Below are 21,631 nucleotides of genomic sequence, written 5' to 3' on the forward strand. Positions count from 1 at the left end.
GCAGTTCTGCCCTCCAAGCTGCTCTCCTATTTCCTGAAAGTCTGGTTTGGAGTGGCCTGGGAGGGTAAAACCCCTTTGTCCAGCGCCCTCCCACGCCGGTCCTGCCACCTTCAAAGCACCCAAAAACTCCCAGCCATCACTCCCAGCCTGCAGAGCAGCCTGCCCCAAGGCTGGCACAGCTCCATCTGCCCTTGCCCAGCCAGACAGAGACAAAGTCTTCTGGTCTAGCTAGAGTCTGTGTCACCAGTCAGATCATCTCCATGTCTTTACCTGGCTTTTCCCACTGTTTCAAAGAGGAAAAAAATAAGGGCATTGATGGCACCTTTGGTAACACATCCCAACCTGGGAGGCATCAGGAGCCCGTGGTGGTTGGGGGCACCCAGCCCTGATCCCAGCGTGTGCATCCACAGGGGCCCCACCAACATCCCTCAAGAAACTGGAAATATGGGCTTGGTTTGGAGCATGGCTGTCAGTTCACACCCTTGTTTCTCCAGACTAATTTGCTGGTTTCATGAAATCCATTCCCCACTGTTTTCACACTTCTCTCCCTCTCTATTTATAGCTGGGTTTATTTACATGAGCAGGGCACTCCTTGTACTTGCACGTCAGCCTGTGGTGGCAGAGCCGGGAGCGGGTGAAGGAATCAGTGGCGAGGCAAGGAGCCCCCCAGCCCCTGGCCAGGGCACATGGCAGGCAGGTGGGCAGCCCTCCATGCCAAGGGGATGGGCTTGGAGGGAACCAAATCAGCCACACAGCGCCCAGACCCACACAAATGTCCCCATCTCCATATTCCCAGCACGGCAGTTCCCATGGGATGTGGGGCACCCTGGAGCTGGCACCTTCCTGCCCCCATTTCCAGCACTGCAGTTCCATGGGATGTGGGGAACCTTGGAGCTGGCACCTTCCTGCTCCCCATTCCCAGCACTGCAGTTTGCATGGGATGCAGGGCACCCTGGAGCTGGCACCCTCCTGCCCCACATTCCCAGTACTGCAATTCCCATGGGATGCAGGGCACTCTGGAGCTGGCACCTTCCTCCCAGCATGGCAGTTCCCATGGGATGCAGATCACCTTGGAGCTGGTACCTTCCTGCATCCCATTCTCAGCATGGCAGTTCCTGCCCCCCATTCCCAGCACTGCAGTCCCAGGGGATGCAGGGCTGGAGCTGGCATCTTCCTGCCCCCCATTCCCAACACTGCAGTTCCCATGGGATGCAGGGCACCCTGGAGCTGGCACCTTCCTGCCCCCCATTCCCAGCGCTGCAGTTCCTGCCCCACACTCCCAGCACTGCAGCTCCCATGGGACAGAGATCACCCTGAAGCTGGCACCTTCCTGCTCCCCATTCCCAGCACTGCAGTTCCCATGGGATGCAGAACACCCTGGAGCTGGCACTTTCCTGCCCCACACTCCCGCAGTTCCCATGGGATGCAGGGCACCCTGGAGCTGGCACCTTCCTGCCCCCCATTCCCAGCTCTGCAATTCCCATGGGATGCAGGGAACCCTGGAGCTGGCACCTTCCTGCCCCCCATTCCCAGCTCTGCAATTCCCATGGGATGCAGGGCACCCTGGAGCTGGCACCTTCCTGCCCCACATTCCCAGCGCTGCAGTTCCCGCCCCACACTCCCAGCTCTGCAGTTCCATGGGATGCAGGGCACCCTGGAGCTGGCACCCTCCTGCCCCACATTCCCAGCTGGAGCTGCTCTTGCAGCAGCGTTTTGCTGACCTGAGCTGTACCTGGGTGTTGTGCCACTGACCCAGGGATGTCCTTGTCCTCCACAGCAGAGCCCACCGCGCCCGGCTGAGTCACTGACAACTGCCCAGTGCTAATTCGACTGCTCTGTCTAACAAGAGGGTTAAAAATGTGGCTGTTTTTTAAAAGAAAACAGCTCTGACAGATGAGGCAGGAGTTCTCAGATTAGCACCAGAGACCTGGGGGATGCAGCTCTCCCCATCACACACATTTGTGTGTGATGGCTGAGCCCTGCTGCCATCTCCCTGAGATTTGGCTCTCAGGATCAGGGAGAGAGTTTTTGGGTTGGGAAGTGGCACGAGAAAAGTGGGAATGAGCTACAACTCAGGCTGGAAACCCAGGGAATTCCAGCATTTGGAGCAGCAAGGATCTGGATCAGACTTCATATGGGGCAGCAAAAAATACTCAACACTGGAGAGGGGCTGACTTGAAAATGGGACTTGCCAGGATATGGATAGCTGCTTCTCTCCCTCCAACACCTCACTGCTGGTGACCAGTCCAGGAAAGCAGGAATCTGGACCCAGCTGCTTCCCACCTGGCCGAGGGATGCTCCAACCCACACGGGGCTGAGTCTCCCTGCACAAGTACATGATTATTCACAGCCTCCAGCATTTGCATGGTGGAGTCACGAGTCTCACAACACCTGATCTCCCGGGAGAGCTGCCTCCTGCACTTCGGAGGGAACGGCCCACATTCCCAAAGTGGGACTTGGTGTCTCACAGCATCCCACATGGCCCAGCTGTCACCTCCTCCCCTCTCTGTGCAGGGAGCAGCAGAGACCACCCCATCCCTGCCACCTCAGCAGGGCAGGGACCTGCAGGGGCACTGAAAACCCATGAGCTGAGCTGGAAGGGCTGTGCCAAGCCTGCAGGGTCGCTGCCTGCACAGCCAGCCTGCTCTTTGGGAAGACCAAAACAAGCCCCCTCAAAAGACAGGCAGGCAGATGGGCTCGGCTCACACCCAGCTGGGGTTAGGCTCGTTCCCGCCCCGTCCCCTCTCCCCTCGCTGTGGCTCATCCCCGACGCGTGACTCCAGATGGCAAACAGGGAAGATCCTGCCATGCCTTGCTGGCTGCACGTCCAAGTCGTGGAACGCTCCACCTGTGGTATTTCAGAAAAGACGCACCAAACTTGTGCGAAGAGGGGTCAGTTGAGTCACGGTAACAACTTTCTCCTCCCGTTAGCAGGTCTCCAACAGAGCTAATTACTCATCAGCCCACTAATAGACTCACTCACACTGCACTGCCTGGATCAAGCAGCAGCGATTGTCTGTCTTGTCTTGTTAACCTCAAAGAAAGATCCGGCTGCGGTAACGCGATACCCCATCCTTATCTCATCACCTGCTCCTCCAGCCTGAGTACGTCTTTCCACTGAGCATCCCTATCCCAACACCAGCCAGGGGGAGCCTTGTTGTGCTGCTCTGTGGGATCTTTGTGGGGTCAGTGGGGGTCCCCAAACCCACAGCAGCCACCATGACCTGGTGTTTGCTCCCCCAACAGGGGCAGCAGGACATTGCTGACCTCCCCTGTGACCCATCTCACCCTTCACACAAATCAATGCGCTGCTGTAGCCCCCCACCCTACAGCCCATGGGGGGACACACCCCTCAGGGGCTGGCTGGTCCTAAAAAGAGGACAGAACGTACCCTGCAGCACGGCACCCCAGCACTGCCGCCCACCCCGTTACTCAGCGGGGCTCTCTGGCACCGGGAACACACCTCCCTGCGCGGCAGCACAGCACAGCACGTGCTTCTGGGGGCTGCGGCACTTGTCATCGGCGCTGTCATCGCCATGAGTAACCACACTTTGCCTTGGCTTCCCCGAGAACATCCCCAAAAAGCCAGGAGCGTGCTGCTCTCCCTGCTGTGGGGGGAGGCACGGAGCCATGGCAGCTGCTCAGCTCCCTGCACCAGGGGAAACTGAGGCACGGGGATCGGGCCATGCTGAGCTCCCTCCACTGGGGGAAACTGAGGCACGGGGATCCGGCCATGCTGAGCTCCCTGCACCGGGGGAAACTGAGGCACGGGGATCGGGCCATGCTGAGCTCCCTCCACTGGGGGAAACTGAGGCACGGGGATCCGGCCATGCTGAGCTCCCTGCACCGGGGGAAACTGAGGCACGGGGATCCAGCCATGCTGAGCTTCCAGAGGGAGGGTGTCACAGACATGTTTTAATAAAATCCTTTCCTTAGGGTTTTTTCTCCTGAGAAGCCAAGAAGGCTCTGCTGCTGCTGGTCTTTTTGAAAAAAAAAAAGAGAAAAAAGGGGGAACGATCTACTGGTTCAGTGGGTTTCTAAATAGTTATTGGTGACTTTCTTTAGCAGGTCTCTGTTTGAGGATTCTGCAGGTCTGTTTCAGCACCAGAAAGGACCACCAGGGATGTCAAAAGAGCATCTCCAGAATAGAGCTATAGAAACCTTCTCCTGAAACTCAGCTGTTTGGAGTTGAAACAATGAACTTTCTTTGCATGGGAGGGGAACAAGGCTGGGCCCTGGCAGGAGGTGACTCAGTGAAGGTGGGGTGGCCAGGCTGGCTCAGCACTGTGGGCACACGCCGTGTCCCTGTGCTCCAGCCCCTCACCCTGGTATCCTGCCCAGCCCCTGCACATGCAGCGTGTCATCATCAGCTGTGACACTCTGCTGACGTCCCCGGATCATGTGGCATCAACCTCGCCCGTAATTACCGGCGCAGGAGCTCTTCTCCTCCTCCTCCCTCTGATCTCTGCTGCCCTGCCGGGCTCCCCGATGTCCCAGTCCCACCCGAACTGGGGGGGCTGAGCATCACCCCAGGCTCCTCCAGGATGCCAGGCAGGGTCCCCTGGATGTGGGACCGTCTGCAATCCAAGCCTTGCCCCCCAAAATCCCACCTCAACCTGCTGGCCCTGCTGCAGGAGGGGACAAACCTGTCGGGGTCCCCTCCACAGCCGGACCCCACAGCACCCCAGGGAGGGCGCAGGCAGGCAGGTGCCAGGCTGGGCTGGCCAAGGGCAGGGAAGAGCATTGCAGCCTCCCGAGGAGGGGGGCCGGGCTTAGAAAAGGCTTTTGCTGCCGGAGAGAAGGGATCTCTTGTGCAGAGCCAGAGGCAGGGGAGCCTCAGAGCCGCCTTTGTTCAAAGGAGAGATGATGATGATGATGGCTGCAGGGCCTGCAGCCTCGCACCTCCCTGCCCAAACTGAACCAGTTACTGCTTTTCTCCTCCCTCAAAGGGATCATCTTGGGTGGGGGGCCAACAGCCAGAGCCCATCCCTTGCTGGATGGCTTTTCCCATAGCCATACCCCAAAATGGGATACATCATGGATGGGGGAAGCAGACTCCAACCTCTCAGGGAACCCCTCCATGTGCCTCCAGCCCCAGGCCCCACCTGCTGCTCCCTGCCCCGCAGCAGGTGGGCAAATCCTCAACTCCCTCCAACAACAGCCTGACAACCTGTAACAGGATTGTCCGAGGCCACAGCCCTCCAAGCTGTCTGCCCTGCTCAGGAGGACAGGCACAGCAAAAAGAGGCTCTGGTCCTTCTCTGTGTCCCCTCCAGGCACAGCCCAGGTGCCGCAACAAAAGGCTGAAGGAGACAGTGTGCCCAGGACAGGTGATTTGGAGGCTCCCAGCTCAGCACTCTGTGCCCCCAAGCTCAGGGCATCACCACAATGTCCCCAAACCCTTCCTGGACCAGGAAAGGCTTGGGGGTGAGGGTGCAACGAGCAGGTGATGCTGCAGCCAGCCATGGGGAGGAAATCCCCATGCAGAAGTCACACGGTGGCACCAGCCTGTGGGTCCAGGGGCCCCCAGGTCACCTTTTCCTGCCACAGCACCCCCAGGGGACGCAGGGAGAGGTGACAGCCCCCCAGTGCGACCGTGTTCACAGGGGTCTCAGGTTGGGGGAAGAGATGAGGATCTGACTCCATGTTTCAGAAGGCTTGATTTATTATTTTATTATATATATTATATTAAAACTATACTAAAAGAATAGAAGAAAGGATTTCATCAGAAGGCTGGCTAAGAATAGAATAAGAAGGAATGATACCAAAGGTTTGTAGCTTGGACTCTCTGTTCGAACCAGCTGGGCTTTGATTGGCCATTAATTAGAAACAACCACATGAGACCAATCACAGATGCACCTGTTGCATCCCACAGCAGCAGATAATCAATGTTTACATTTTGTTCCTGAGGCCTTTCAGCTTCTCAGGAGGAAAAATCCCAAAGAAAGGATTTTTCATAAAAGATGTCTGTGACACCCCAGAGCTCTCTTGGGGACACGGAGTTCCTGTCCCAGTGGGACACAGAGCTCCCCAAACCATCCCCTCCATGGAGAGGGGCACAGAGCAGTGAGAGGAGCTGAGCACAGCCCTCTCAGGGAGAGGTGACAGCCCCCTAGAGCTCTCTTGGGGACATGGGGGTCCTGCTCCCTTGGGACACACAGCTCCCCAAACCATCCCTTCCCCAGAGCATCGAGAGGAGCCGGGCACAGCCCGGAGAGCCCAGCCCGGCCCAGCAGCGCTGTCGGCAGGGCTTCCCGCAGCTGGGCTTGGCTCCCAGTCAGCTTCCCCCGCGCCAGGCTCCCTCCCTGCCAGGCAGCAATCAGCCCGGCATTCACGGGGCTGCGGGAAGATGACTCGGCAGCGAGTCAGACCACTCTGGGGACAAATGTGCAATCAGTCCCCAGGAGCACGCCTGGCTCCCCTGGGAGGCGGGCAGAGCTCCAGGGAATGCCCTGGGGAGCCTGTGGGCATGGGTAGCACTGCACCCTCCTTTGCTGATGCTCCCCCATCCCAAAAAACCCCTCCAGCGTGCTCACCCACTCATGCAACACCCTCCTGACACAGCTCGGGCAGGAGGACCAGGAAAAGCTCTCCCTCATTTTTCTGCCTTCACTGAAGATGGTCCTGGGAGTGGAGCAGCTGGAAAGCCTCACAGCCCCAGCCTGTTCTCCCTGTCAGACAGCAGCAGAACAACTTTCCAAGTGCTGAGAGCCTAGGAGAATTGTGACTGATGCGTGCCCCAATCCCTCCTGGCTGCATCAGCACTCCCAAAAACAACCTGGGCAGCACAGCAGCCACGCTTTGACCCACCAGATTCAGGGAGAGCCCCCTCCCCTGTCATTCCATGGATGTGAGCCCCCAGACACCAAAATTTCCCTCCCCATCTCGGGTGCTGGTGTGTCGCTGCTGCCTCACACTGACATTTCTCTCCCCGGATGCCACTTATTTATAGCATGCCTGACCTTTCCCCAAGTTTACATCCTCCTCTCCCTTCCCTTCCACCCACCCAACTCTGGGAACCACCCCTGGGGTGCTCCCAAGCCCAGCTGTGTGCACACATCCCCCAGGGCCCCCTTGGGAGGGGGTTCCCCAGCACGGCCATGGCCAGCACGGGAGGACAAAGCTGGGGGTGTCTGTCAGGCAGAGCCCCCTCCTTCCCCACTGCGAGGAACAGCTTCCAATTAAAGCAGCTGCCTTTGGAATCCAGATGGCCCATCACTCTTGCTGGGGAAGAGGAGAGAGTCTGTTCCACCGCAGCCCCCTGCGAAGGCAGGGCTGGGGAAAGCAGCAGGCTCCAGCCGTGTGGGTGGGATTTGCCAGCGAGCTGCAGGCTGCAAGGCCAAGGCAGAGCAGGAAAATTTGCATTGCAGCCCGGCTCGGGGCTCTGGTGCCGTTCCTCTGGGCTGCAGGGGAATTTCTCCCATTTTTACCCAACTATAACAAGACCCAGCTCCCACCAGGATCCCCCATCGCTCTCTCCTTAGGCAGTACAGTGGGTTCCCTCCCTTTGCAGGCACCTCCCAGCACCCAACCTCTGCCCAATTTGGGAAAAAATTGCTCTCTAGGATGGAGGGGCTGCTCCAGAGGAGAGGGAAAGAACGTTTGGAAAACACCCAGCTTCAGCATCCTTCCCTTTGCAGAGCAGGAAATTTGCATTGCAGCCTGGCTCGGGGCTCTGGTGCCGTTCCCTTGGACTGCAGGGGAATTTCTCCCTTTTTTTTTGCCCATTTTTGTCCAGCTGTACCAAGACCCAGCTCCCACCAGGATCCCCCATCACTCTCTCCTTAGGCAGTACAGTGGGTTCCCTCCCTTTGCAGGCACCCAATCTCTGCCTAGTTTGGGAAAAATTCTCTCTGGGACTGGAGGGAAAGCACCTTTGGAAAACACCCAGCTTCAGCATCCATCCCCTTGCAGAGCAAACCCCCCTGTTCCTGCCAGCCTGGGGTGGGGGTCTGGGTGCCAGGAAGGGCATCCCGGCTGCTGGAAAAGCAGGAGCCCCCCGCCCTCCCTGCTGTCTGTCCGTCCGTCTGTCCCTCCCCAGGCGATGGGCTCCGTCCCGACCTCCCGGCCCGCGCCGCCTCTGCTGCTCTAATTACTCCTCTCGCACCCGGCGCCGGGGCCCTCCGACCAAATTACGATCGATCCTCTGCTCCAGCCCAATCGATGCCATTGACTGAGGCATTAGAAAGACAAATCCGGGCTCCCCGCCCCGGGAAGGCGGGGGCAGCCCCGGGGGTGGGGGATGCCACCGCTCATGGTGAGATGTGGGAGGCACAGGGATGCCCTCGCTTGATGCTCTCCATCCCTACAGAGATAACAAACAGCTCCCAGGACCTGCAAGCACCAACTCAGTTGTGCAACCGACAGCAGGGATCAAACTCCTGGAGCTCACAACCCTGATCAGCCAGAAATCCCTGGCAGGAAAGGATTTCCCTCCCAAAACCTCCTCTGCTCCTGCCCAGCTCCCATTCTTTTCAATAAAAGAAAGGATTTTCCCTTTTAACCTGCTGAATCAGCAAGTCCAGCCTGCATCCCAGCCAACTTAAGCAGCAGTGATATTTAACAACACGGGCAGCTGGTGAAACAGCTAACCTGGGAAAGGAGAGAGCCCAGTGGGGCAGCCCTGCATGGAACAGGGATGCCATGGTCCTGTGTGGGCTGGGGATGCTCTGGTCCAGCCCTGAATGGGATGAGGATGCTCTGATCCAGCCCTGAATCAGTTTGGGATGCTCTGGTTGAGCTCTGGGTGGGACAAGGATGATCTGGTCCAGCCCTGGGTGAGATGGGGATGCTCTGGTCCAGCCCTGGATGGGATGAAAATGCTCTAGTCCAGCTCTGGCTGGGTTGGGGATGCTCTGGTCCAGCTCTGAATGGAATGGGGATGCTCTGGTCCATTCCTGAATCAGTTTGGGATGCTCTGGTCCAGCCCTGAATGGGATGGGGATGTTCTGGTCCAGCCCTGAATGGAATGGGGATGCTCTGGTTCTGCTCTGAAGGGGACAAGGATGCTCTGGTCCATCCCTTAATGGCATGGGGATGCTCTAGTCAAGTTGGGGATGTTCTGGTCCAGCCCTGAATGGGACAAGGATGCTCTGGTCCAGCTCTGGTTGGGATGGGGATGCTCTGGTCCAGTCCTGCATGGAACAAGGAGGACATGATCCAGCCTTGCCTGGCACAGGGATGGGCCATCCTCCATCACACCACACAAGGAACAAAATCCCAGTGCTGCCCCATAGCCCCCAGCAAGGCTGCAGTGGGGAATAATTGAATCACAGCCTGGACAAGGGATCACTGGCTAAAATCCCCCCTGGCCCAGCGTTACACAGATGGGAAACAGAGGGGGGCCAGCCCTGAGCCCCCTCCTCACAGGAGCAGATAATAGACCCCGTGTGAGCAAATTACAAGGAATTTGCAGCCATCCCATCTAATCCACAGGGGAGACATCTGAATCCTACAAGGAGCATTTGGCTTCTGGGTATAGAGGAGCTTAGAGACATGCAGAGGCATTAAAAACACGCCTGGGGATTAAGCTGGGAACTGGGAAGGGAGAGCACAGCTGGAGACCATGGGCAGCTGTGGGAGAAGATGGTTGGGGCTATCCAAGGGCTGTGGGCAAACTGGATTTGGGCAATGTCCAAGTGTCCCAGTGTTCTGATCTAGGCTTGGAGTCTGAGGCATCAGTGGTGGAGGTGGGAGCCCATGGGATGCTGACAGAAAGGTGGGATCTGACCACGGTGTGCAAAAGTGAGGTGTCACAGCATTTTGGGCTACAACACCCAAGCAAGCACCAGGAGCTGCAGCCTGTGCCCAAACCCACATCCAGGTCAGATCACCCAGCCCTGAGGTCAAGCAAAGTCAGCCCCAAGCATCCCCCAGGATCAGGTCCATGCCAGTGGGGTCTTCCAAGGATAGACTTTGGCAACGTCCCTCATCATTTGGGATTTATTCTGATCATCTCTAATCCTCTGCCTTGATTGCTGAGGCCCCCAATCTCATTAGTTGGGCTATGCTGGGTCATTACTGATGTTGGGGGGTGTTTAAAATTGATATTAATCCCATCTCAATAATCTGGTATTTATTGATTTTTATTTTTAACCTCCCATGTTATTAAGATGAGCTGAGCCAGCTCCTTATTTCTGGGGGCTGCCCCATCTCGGCAAACCCTCAAAGGCTCCCAAAAACCTGATTTATCCCAGCCCACAGAGGAGACGCTACCTCTGGCCTTTGCAGGCTGTGAGCAACACCAAGCTGCCAACAACCCAGTAGCACTGACCCCCAGCTGCTCTCCTTTAAACCTGTTATTGTCATTTTTCTTAATTACCACAGAAACGAGCGGCACGTTCAGGACACCACGAGCGCCTGATGAGGAAGGAGCCATTAGCACCCCGTCAAAACAGCATCTCAGAAAGGATCTTTGACAAAATTGTCACCAGAGAGGCAGGGGGAGCGAGGCAGCCCGGCACAGTTGTACATCATTTTGACAGCTCGCATTAAGGCAACTTCAGGCACCTCTGGGAAATTACCTCCCCGTTAAACAGAGGCAGGCGCAGTGCCTGGGGGCTGAGCTCGGCAGCTGGGGCAAAACAGGGCAGGGAGGTGCCCTGTGGGAGAATCAGGGGGTTGCATGGTCGGGGTGGACAGAGATGAGAGATTTCTGAAGCCAGGGCTTGGAATTTGTGGTTTATTGCAAAGGGCCTGGGTGCAGAGCCCTGCTGGGAGCTGCCAAACACAGCTCAGAGCAGGCCTGAGAGGAGAGAGAGAGGTAAAGAGAGTGGTAAAGAGGATGAGAGAGTGAGGCTCCCATTACAATACAATAAATCTTCTGGTGATGGAATTTGGGGTTTATTGCAAAGGATGTGGGTGCAGAGACCTTTTGGGACTTGAAGTTTATTGCAAAGGGCCTGGGTGCAGGGCCCTGCTGGGAGCTGCCAGCCGCAGCTCAGAGCAGGCCCGAGAAAAGAGAGGAGGAGAGTGTAAGAGGATAAGAGAGCAAAAGCATAAGAGAGTAAAAAAGGTAAGAGAGTAAGAGGGGCAAGAGCTAAGAGAGCAAAGTTCCCATTACAATACCATAAATCTTCTTCTGTGTTGAATATTCTGATTCTCACTAACCAATCTAGTACAAGATACAAATCCTACAGCATTTCCATACAGCCTATAAGAATCATTACATTACCATACTGTGTTACATTTTAAACCCTAAAAACTCCTCTTTGGGCCCCTTCTGCCAAGCTGTAGGGTCTGCTCTGACCCTTGGGCCTGTCTGCAAGCAGAGGGTGTTGTTCCATCAAAAGGGGATCACCTTCAGCCGGCCACACCATTGTTTTCCAGTTGTTCAGTAACTGAGGGATCTCAAAGCTTGCTTTCATTTCCACCTCGCTTATAGTTTCCATATTCTCAAAATCTTTTGCCAGACAATCATATTGATAAGGCTTTCCTGTTTCATCTTCCCCAACAGTGCCCCTGGGGGTGCCCAGTGCATTCAAACCAAGGGTTTGCCTCAGTTTCCCCGAGCACAGGCACAGCTGCTGGATGATCAGAAGGGGTTTCCTTCCCTCTCCCAGCTCCGAGCTGAGCTCAGAGCTGATGGCTGCTTCTCCGCCTCCTCTCCAGACCCTTGGCAAAAAGCAAAATGCCAATAACTTTGGGAACAGCTCGTGTTTAGCTTGGCAGGACGGCTATTGTTCCTATACTGCAAACGCATGGATGGCACAGACGTGTTTGGGGTGGATGCAAGCTGTTCCCCCCAGCCCCAGCACAGCAAGTGTCAGCTCCCAGCTGGAGGCACATCAAGCAGGGCTTTTCGGGATGAAACCACCTCCAAAGGCTCCCCAAATTAATGGGGTGGGAGAAAAACCTGCTGCAAATGCCTTCCCATCCCCATAGTAACCCATCCCTCCATCCTAATCGGGCTGCTCTGGGCATATTTTCTGCCCAAAGGCAGCAAGTTTTTAGCACAAGGTAGGAGAAATGATGGAGCAAAGCCAAAGTCAAGTACCACCAGCTCCAGCAAGTGCCTGGAGAAGCTCTCAGGGAGCAAAGCAATGCAGAGGCAGCAGTCCAAGGTAAAGATGTGGGGGTAGGGAGGGCAGCTTCATGGTTGTGCTGTATTTTTAGTTCCTGGGTTTAGGAGCCAACATTTTAATAGGGGAGGTTGTTTTAATTGGAACTACAGTCACTAAGAAAAACACAAGAGGAGTAAATATAGAAAAATAGTCATGTTTCTGAAGGTTCTTTGGTATTTGTCTAATTAAATGGAGCATTTTAATTGCACATCAAACAGTGCCATTTCTCAAAAAAAAAAAATAACCCACAGGCATTTGCCTGGATTTGAAGAGCAGCTGACACCAACTTGGCAAAACAAGTCTGGACCCCCTCATTTGCAAAGGAGGTTTGGAGACACCCCAGAATGTTCCACAATCATCAGCCCAAGGATGGGGAGCTGATGGACCCCAAGTGGTTTGGGACCCAAACCCACCTGCAGCTCCCAGGGATCCCTAGCACAGTTTCTACCAGGGAAACCCTCTGCTGGAGGTGCTGAATGTTCTCTGGGTGCCAGGAGGCTGCTATTCCTGGTCCAGGAGGAGAGGAAACTGCTGGTACTGATGAGATGCTGCTCAGAGCCAGACACTCCAGACCCAGGACATGGGAAGAGCTAAGCAGCCATTGAACCACCAGAAAACTACAGAGCACATGCCCATGAAGATGCCAACCATCTGGGCACACACAATGAGCAAAAAGCCACTTTTCTGTGCTGTTCCAGACATCCTGATGTCAGGCATCACCAGGTATGGAACCTTTTCAGAGCTAGAGACACCCAAGAGCTTTTTTTGATCCTTCCTCCTCCCGTACCTGAGCAATGCACAGCCATCACTTGCAGCTGTGCAACCCACAGCTCCCTGCCTGCCACTTTGAAACGGCTCCCCAGCAATTACCTCCACAAAAAAAGTTATTAAGAAACGTCTTTGTCTGGAAGGGATTAGAATGGCAGTCATTAAAAAAAAAAATTGGCACGAAGAACTATGTATATTGCAAAACAAAATGTGTTGCTTTTTAATATGTTTTTATAACCCAAACAAATTTGTTTCTCACACTCCCAGGCTGGAAAAAGGAGCCGTCCGACAGTTTAGGATTGCAGTTTGCAGTCAGCTCCGCCAAGGAATCTGTTGCAAAGCTGTCGCAGCAGATAAACGCCGGTTCCCTGCTGTGCTGCAGCTCCGCCGGCACCGCTCCGGTCACGGCGCGGCCGGGAAGGTGACACGGAGCTCGGAGCCGCGGGGACAGCGGTACCTGCGTCACCCCCCGGCAAGGACACGGTGGCCTTGCATGAGGCTTTGTGAGGCTGCACAGCCTCTGCAGGGTCTCACTCCCTGCGCTGGGATCTCACCAGGTGATGCCCAGTGTTGGAGTTCAGTGCATCCCTTTGGATGTCCAGAGCTGTCAAGAACCCCACCGGGGGGCTCAGAGACCCTGGCACACAGCCCAGAGCACCTGGGGATTTGATTTTGACCCCTGGAGCAAGTTGCCAACTTTGTATGAGGACCTGGAAGTCACACAGGTTTGAATGGTGTAATAACAAAATGATCACAGGGTGGAAATGTAGATTTTAGGATTTTTGGTATGGGGGTTATGGGGACAAGATGGAGGAACCTGGGCGTGTCCAGCCTTTCTTCTTCTTCTTCTCCATTTTCTGCTGTGATGTTGGCACTTTGGGATTGGTTTAGAGCAGAAGTGCACGGTCTAACACAGGTGATGGGTATTGTGAATTAAGTGTAAATATGTTATAGGTAGTTTGTAGTATAAAAGGACACACAGAGTGCCTGTGGCTGCCCTGCTGAGCAGATCTCGGCTGGGCAGAAAGAAAATTTTATAAATAAGAATTAATAAACAACCTCAAGACTGAAAAGTGAAGAGTCCAGACTCGTTCTTCAGTTGCGTGGGTTGAAGCAGAGACACCCTGCACATCTCGGGGCAGCAATTATCAACAGCAACCCAAGAGCCGAGACAGAGGAACCCTCCTCTGATCGCCCTGTCCTCACCACCACCCGCTTTTCCCTCTCCCATCTGGGCCTGGCTCCTCACCAGCAAAACGGGAGCAGGAAAATCCCAGCAGATGATTTTATTTATTTATTTTCCCAGGAATAAGTGCAGAGCCCCAGCTCCTCAAAGCATTTGAATATATGAGTGTCTTTTGAGGCGCTGACAAGGAGATGCAGCTCCAGGCACAGCCAGAGCATCCCTGCAACCTAAAGCTGCAGGAAAACACCTACAGGGACCCTCCAGCACCTTGCTGACCCCTGGGGTCAGACCCACTGGAGAGCAAGCAATGGCAGGGAAAGAACCAACACATCCTTGGTCAGCTGGGAGAGCCTGGCAGAGCCTGAGCATCCTTTGGGAGCAGGGAAGGCAGAGCAATCCCCTCCCTGCAGCAGCACTGCCCTACATGCTTTCCTCCCCCAAAACATCCACGGGCTGTCACTCGCCTTTTATCACCAGAGCAGCGAGACAGGGCAGGAGACGCTGCTCCCAAATTCCCCACGCTGTCATCGAAACCGGGGAATCTGGAGATTCCCAGCTGGTTGCCTGAGGGGGTCCAAGGAAATTATGCATTCCCTGCAGGAAAGCTGCCTGCAGCAGGCAGGGAGCCATCCCAGGCAGCCCCCGGGAGGGGAATGCTGGTGCTCACTCTGCTTTCTGCTCAGAGAATGGCTGATTCACGCTTATTCCAGGCTTCCCCTGCAAAACCTTGGATGAGGACAGCACTCCAAGCTGGGCGGGTGTCTTCCACAGCCCCACGCTGGGCTTCCCTTCGGGAGGGATGCTGTGAGCCAAAACCGTGGTGTTTTGTGTAAAAACATGAGAGAAGGCCTTACGAATTAATTAAGGAGAACCAAGCATTCCTGGGATAAAGCAGCCCAGCCCCAGACACCTGCAGCTCCCCCCAGCTGCTGCTCTGACCCTCAGACCTGCTTAGTTTCAGGCAGCACTAAATAAAGTCTATTTTAACAGCATATTTTGTCTTTAAAATTAAGTGATGAAAATGATGAAATGATGCAAAACAAGAGATCAAGGATGGTGCGATCTCAGAAAAGGAGGAGGAATCCCCCAGCATGAGCCAGGTTAGATGTTGGGAAACAGGGAAAGCAGGATAAAGGCAGGGGAAAAATGGGTAGAGGAAAGATCTGGGACAGTTTTCAGACCAATTTCTGCCTTATGAGGACACAATGGGCAAGGAGCACGAAGAGCAGCTGGGCACCTACGAGCCCTTCTCCTGGTTCCACAACCCACAGCTCGCCTCTCCCCATCACCCCACAACTCTTCCCATCCCTCAAACGCCCTCCAACATTCCTGGGCTGCACCTGATGCCACGCAGGCACAGGCAGAATCAAACAATGGCCCCACGCTTTGTTAATTTGCAGGGATAGAGGCAATTAACGACACCGCGCTTCGGAAACTCCTAATTGGTTTTGTACCGAGTCTCCTATGGACACAGTTTCCTGCTCGGGGAGCTCTTCCTGTGAGCAGCACCAGGAGGAGATGAGAGCAGGGGGACACGCAGGAGCTGGTGGATATTTATGCCCACTGTGAGATGAAGAGCGAGGTGAGGCGGGTGACGCTTATCCCGCGGCAGCGCTCCATCAGCGCCGCGCCCCAGGCGCGATAACGGCTCCGAAATGTTGGGTGTGATGGATGCTCCGTGAGACTGACAGTTGCTGGGGCAACCACATGCAGAGGTACCCAGTCCCCCCCTCGGAGGGGCTCCAATAGGGATGGGGTCCCAGGGTCAGGTGGGGACAAGCTCATTGGCCAGAGAGCAGCGTTACACGGCACAATTAATTTTTATGGGTAGCTGCGGTTTTAATTGCTTTGTAGAGGCTTGAGGGTGCATTTACAGGAGCAACACGAGGGATGCAGAGAATAAGGAGACTCCCCAGGGGTCCTGCAGCAGGGTGGTGGGACTCAAATCCCCTAAATTCACCACTGATTTTGGAACAAAAGCGTCTCCCCAGGCACCTCTGTAACCCAGGCATCCAGACCCAGAGGCTGGCTCTGCCACGGGGTGTCTGGGAACACGCCACCGCATCCATCTCCCTGGATAACGAGGTTTTCCTCCCTGGGAGCGAGGAGCTCAGCACGGGGGATGTTCATTAGTGCCTGCAAAGCCACGTGGAGACACACACGGCTGCCAGGGCTCTGCATGGACCCTGCGGACAGACACAGGAGCTGCAACGCTGACAGAGCTAGAAAAGGTCTGCTCCAGCCCAAAATTACCTTTTGTGTCTGGGAACTGAGCAAGAAACAATTTCCCTGTGTACTGAGCAATACCAGCATGTTTTCCTGCCCATGACAAAGCCGTGGAGAAGCAGGACTCCCCTAACAGACAGGAGGAGCCACTCCATGCCCAGAGCCCTCCAAGCTGCATTCCCTGGAGCTCAAAGCTGAATCCCCACCAGAAATCCAGGTCCTGCTGGGGGTAGGTCTCTGCCAGCCCTATCCTGATGCACTCACCAAGGTTGGTTTCCCAACCAAACCTCCAAGGGGAGGGGATATCATCTTACAACCAGAATCCCCACCACACAGCCCAGCCACGTTGACAGTACCTTGCCAGGAGAGCCACAGGATCACCAGGACAGGCAGGAACCAGGGCAGAGAAGCTGGAATGCTGGAAGGGGCTTCCACTCCCCTATTTAAAGCTTCATGCTCTGCAGCTGGGGTTCCCCCAGGTTTGGGAGGCTCCAGGTGTTTCCTATCAGGGCAGGTGTTGCCCCTGCACCATTCCGCACCCTACATTCTGCTCCTGCTCATGGCCATGCCTTTGGGAAGGCTGTTCCCCTTCATTCCCCTCACCCATGGGAATTCCTATGCTCCCAACCCAGAGCAGCAATGTCCTCCCCCACTTAAAATCCTCTTCCCCCCTTCAGCCCACATTGGTTATTTTCCTCCATTAAGAAGCTGCATCCGTGGCTACAAATCCGCCAGCGGCTCATCCCTCACCCCTGCCTCCCCTCTCCAGTGCTCCTACATTAGTGCCTCCATCCATCCATCCATCCATCCATCCATCCATCCATCCATCCATCCATCCATCCATCCATCCATCCATCCATCCATCCATCCCAGCATCAACCTCACCAGGAGCTCCCTAAAAAATCCTCTAAGCCAGGAGTAAACTCTCCCAGGAGGGGAGCAATGTGTTTGCTACCCTCACCAGCAGTGGGGCAATGTGTGCACCTGGCCCAGCAGAAAATTCCAGAGAATTCCACACCAGCATGATGCCAGTGCCTTCCTGGAGCTGTGCCCAGACTTGAGCAAAAACCCCAGCCCAGCTGTGCTCCACATCTGGGGAGCTTGGGGACTGACTTTGCCAGATACCTGGAGGAGAGGAGTGCAGGAGGTCACAACCCACAGCCACATGAGCCTCCTCCAGCTTCTCCTCGGATCAATCATCTCCAATTAGCCCCGAGGAAGCGGCACACGGAGCACCGGAGGCACCAGCATCGGCACAGCCCCCGCCCGAGCATCCCCCCGCTGACGTCCCTCCAGTGACACCGGGGGAAGGAGGGGGCTGCGGAGGGGTGGGCGGGCACTGCTCCGTAGGAAAAATGAATCCCCCATCCCCTGCCCTCCTCCTCCTCCCCGGTCCCCCAGGTTGAAGCACAAAGAATAGACCCAGTTGCTGGCGGGGCTGAGTAATGCTCTGAGCCGCTCCTCCCCGGCAGTGAGTAATGCCGCTTTTGTCTTCCGTGCCGGCACCACGTTAGCCGGGAACACGGCGTTAGCCGGGAACAGGGGCGTTAGCCGGGAACAGGGTATGAGGTGGGAGCACAGTGTTAGCTGGGAACACAGTGTCAGCCGGGAACAGGGGTGTTAGCTGGGAACAGGGTATTAGGTAGGAACACGGTGTTAGCTGGGAATGAGGCGTTAGCCGGGAGAATGAGCACGGCATTAGCCGGGAACGCAGCGTTAGGTGAACACCGTGTTAGGGAACAGGGTATTAGGTGGGAACATGGTGTTAGCCGGGGACACGGCGTTAGGTGGGAACACGGTGTTAGCTTGGAATGAGGCATTAGTCGGGAACGTGGCGTTTGCTGGGAACACGGTATTAGGTGAACACCATGTTAGGGAACAGGGTATCAGGTGGGAACACGGTGTTAGCCGGGAACACGAGCACGGCATTAGCCGGGAAGGCAGCGTTAGGTGAACACCGTGTTAGGGAACAGGGTATTAGGTGGGAACATGGTGTTAGCCGGGGACACGGCATTAACTTGGAATGAGGTGTTACCAGGGAACACAAACAGGAGTTAGCTGGGAACGCGGCTTTAGCCGGGAACGCAGCGTTAGGTGGGAATGAGGCATTAGCCAGGAGCACGACCAGGCATTAGCCGGGAACGCAGCGTTAGGTGAACACCGTGTTAGGAAACGGGGTATTAGCTGGGAACACGGCGTTAGATGGGAGCACGGCATTAGCTTGGAATGAGGTGTTACCCGGGAACACAAACAGGAGTTAGCCCGAAACGCGGCTTTAGCCGGGAATGCAGCGTTAGCCACGAACGGTGCTCCCGACGCCGCCGCGGCTGCGGCGGCGTCCCGGGGATGGCACCTCGGGGGTGACACTCGCTGCTTACACATCACACGATGCCACTCTGCCCATGATGTCGTGGCATCGGTGCCCATCTGGGGACACCTGCCCAGGTTGGGTGCCCTGGTTTGCCATGGCCATGGTGGAGGGGCACCCCCGGCTCCCCTTGCTGGGCTGCTGGACCCCGCGAGGCATCAGGTCTGTGGAGAAGCACATTCCCACTGGGTGCCATGGAAACGTGGCTCCCCTGGAACAAAGGAGTCTCTGCTTCCACCTGGATTTTTCTCTTTCATTAGGAAACGCCAAGGTGTGAAGGGTTTGACCCCAGCAGCCATGGGTTGCCCAAAACTTCTGCCAGCATCTTCGCTGGGGGGTTTTCCCCCTGGCTTTCCCTCTGAGGCACATTTTGGGATGTGGAGGTCAAGCCCCGAGGGTCCCCAGAGCATCCTTCCCTCCCAGTGTGGAGTCACTTGGCACTGGTGCCACCAAGGCTGTGGCAGCGGCGCAGGGCTGGCGGGTGGCTCCTGCTCTGGCACCCCCACGGCAGATGGCGAGCCTCTCGCCTTGTGATTGGATTTTATTTTGTAATTTTTGGCTGTTATTTCGGTCCCCAGCCCCCTCTCCCCTCCCTTCTCGTTGCTGTGTCCCCTGGCCACCTCCTCCCTGGGAGGGCAGAGATGGCTGTGGCAAGCATTGTGGTTTTGCTCCAAGGAGTGGAGCCTGGCTTTCAGTGACTCTCCACAGCCCTTGGTGGCTTCTCTGTGGGACATGGCAGCCTGGCACTGTCCCACATGGAACAGCACTGGCTGGTGGCACTCATCCCAACCAGTCCCCAAGTTTCTTACACCACTGACGTGGACAGATGATGTTGGTATCCCCTGGCTGAGCACTCCTCTGCACATCCCTGGGCACAGGGACATCCTGCTGTACCCTGAGGAGGGGACAGTGCTGAAAAAGAGAAAAACACCAGCCCCATCTCTGCCCAGCATCTCCCTGAAGGGCCATGAGCAGCACGAGCTTGCTGGGTCTCAGCCCAGTTCCCAGCAGGCAAGAGACTGGTGTCACCAAACTGATGTGACAGGCAGCACAGACAGCTGGAGGGATGTCCCTCCTCAGGGCCTGATCTGTCCTTTGCAGGAGCCCTGAGAGCCTGGTGCCACAGCGAGCACGATGCCACTCATGTCCACAGCACCCAGCAAAGCCCCAAATGTGGGTCACGGCCACCAGCAGTGACCTCGTGCACGAGCCCCCGGCCACCACAGGGGTGACCAGTGCTGATGAAGAGCACGGTGATGAGGCTCTGGGATGCTCCTCTGGGGATCCAGTTTCTCTCCCAGTGCCTTTTCCACGGCCATGCAGCTGAGCTGAGGGAGAAGCCTCTCCGCAGCGCTCCAAGTTCAGCAGCTCAGCTGTGCCGGGGAGAGGGAAAGAAAGAAAGAAAGAAAAAATCCCCAGCGCGAGCAAGACAGACTATAAATAAAAGCTGGAGAAGTGGGAGGCAGCAGCCACAAGGGCTTTCTGAAGCAGCAAGAAAAGCAGGTGCATGTTGGCTCCGGCTCTCGATGCCTTTGTGTTTCCCGAAGAAGCCCGGGTATCCCTAATAGCCGGCTCCGGGTGCGAGCGGGGCCGGGCTTCCCTCCCGGAGATGGGGAGGCACAGACATCTGAAGAGCAAATTCCGCACAGGATGGATGGGAGCGACGTCGCTGAGCCTGGGGAGTGAAGAGAGCCGAGGAAGAGGGAGGAAGGGAGGGATTGGAAGGCTGAAATGGAGCTGCCGGCGCCGACAGAGCCCCGGCGGCTTCAGATTTAATGGATGAAGGGGATCCTCCAGACGGAATTCCTGCTGGATTTAGTGGTGGTTGGAGGGAACTGCCAGAGCTCAGCCTTGGGTGCATCCACAGCGGGATCCCCCCCAAAACTGCCCTGCAGGGATAGAGGAGCAGTGGAGGGAAGCAGAACGCCTGTCACTCCCCAGGGTCACCCCGAGCTGTTGGGGATGGGGACCCCGCGCTCCGCCGGCGCCTGCCAGCACGGAAGGAGTGGAAAGAAGAGAGGAAGAGAAGGAGACAGATGGGCAGCGATGGAAACATAAGTTAACTCGAAGGAAGCGGATAAACAGCAGGCAGGGAGCAGATCCCAGCACATATGCTGTGCCGCAGCCAGCCAGGCACAGGGAGCTTCCTCGCCATTCCTGCTCCCCAGGCCTATGGATGGGGCTGGGCCGTGCAGGAGGTGGGCAGCACGATGGGGTGAAGGCTTGAGGCTTGGGGTGTAAACCCTGGGAAGGTTTAAGGCCCGGGTTGCAGCTTGGGAGCAGTTCATGGCCGTGGGGCATTGTGGAAAACCAAAGAAAAATTCCAGCCAAAGGCGCAGAGGAACATCCATGAGATGGAGGTGACTCCCAGCTGGGGAATCACAGACCTGTTCCCTATGGCAGCTGGGCTGGATTTGACCAAGGAGAGGTGGTTCCTCCCATGCTGGCAGGGACAGGCAGGGCAGGCAAGTGGATTTGGGGCAGGTGAGTTCTCCAGCCTCAGTTTCCCCAGGCAGGAGAGGGGAGTGGAGCAGCGCCAGATCGTGCAAAGGGCTGGCAGGACCAAACACAGCTCCTGGTGCCGATGCAGCAGCACCCGCAGGTCACTTCTAAGGACTCCAGCAGCTGATGGACAGGGAATGAAGTCAATCCAAAGCCGAAGCAGGGAGGCTGAGACCCTCAAAAGTCCTTGAGCCCTGCAGCACGGTGCTGTCTGCTGATTACCGGGGACCCCAGCGCCAGCACAGCATCACCGGCTGCTCCGGGCACACCACCACGGCAGGAGGGGACCCCGGCCACCCCGCAGTGCCCCCCCTGCCCACAGCAGTGCGGTGGGGTCTCTGCTGAGGGGACTGTGAGCTGCCGCAGCCCCCGACTCGCCCAGAATAACAAGCAGGCGGAGCCGCGGAGCTGCCGAGAGCGCCTCTCCAGCGACGGTCGGCCGGGTGCTAATGAGCCCCGGGCTCTCCGATCTGCTCAGCGAATGTCATGACCCAGATTAATTGCTCAAAAAGACACCCAA

Source organism: Ammospiza caudacuta, chromosome 23, assembly GCF_027887145.1.
Source record: "Ammospiza caudacuta isolate bAmmCau1 chromosome 23, bAmmCau1.pri, whole genome shotgun sequence".
Lineage (NCBI taxonomy): Eukaryota > Metazoa > Chordata > Aves > Passeriformes > Passerellidae > Ammospiza > Ammospiza caudacuta.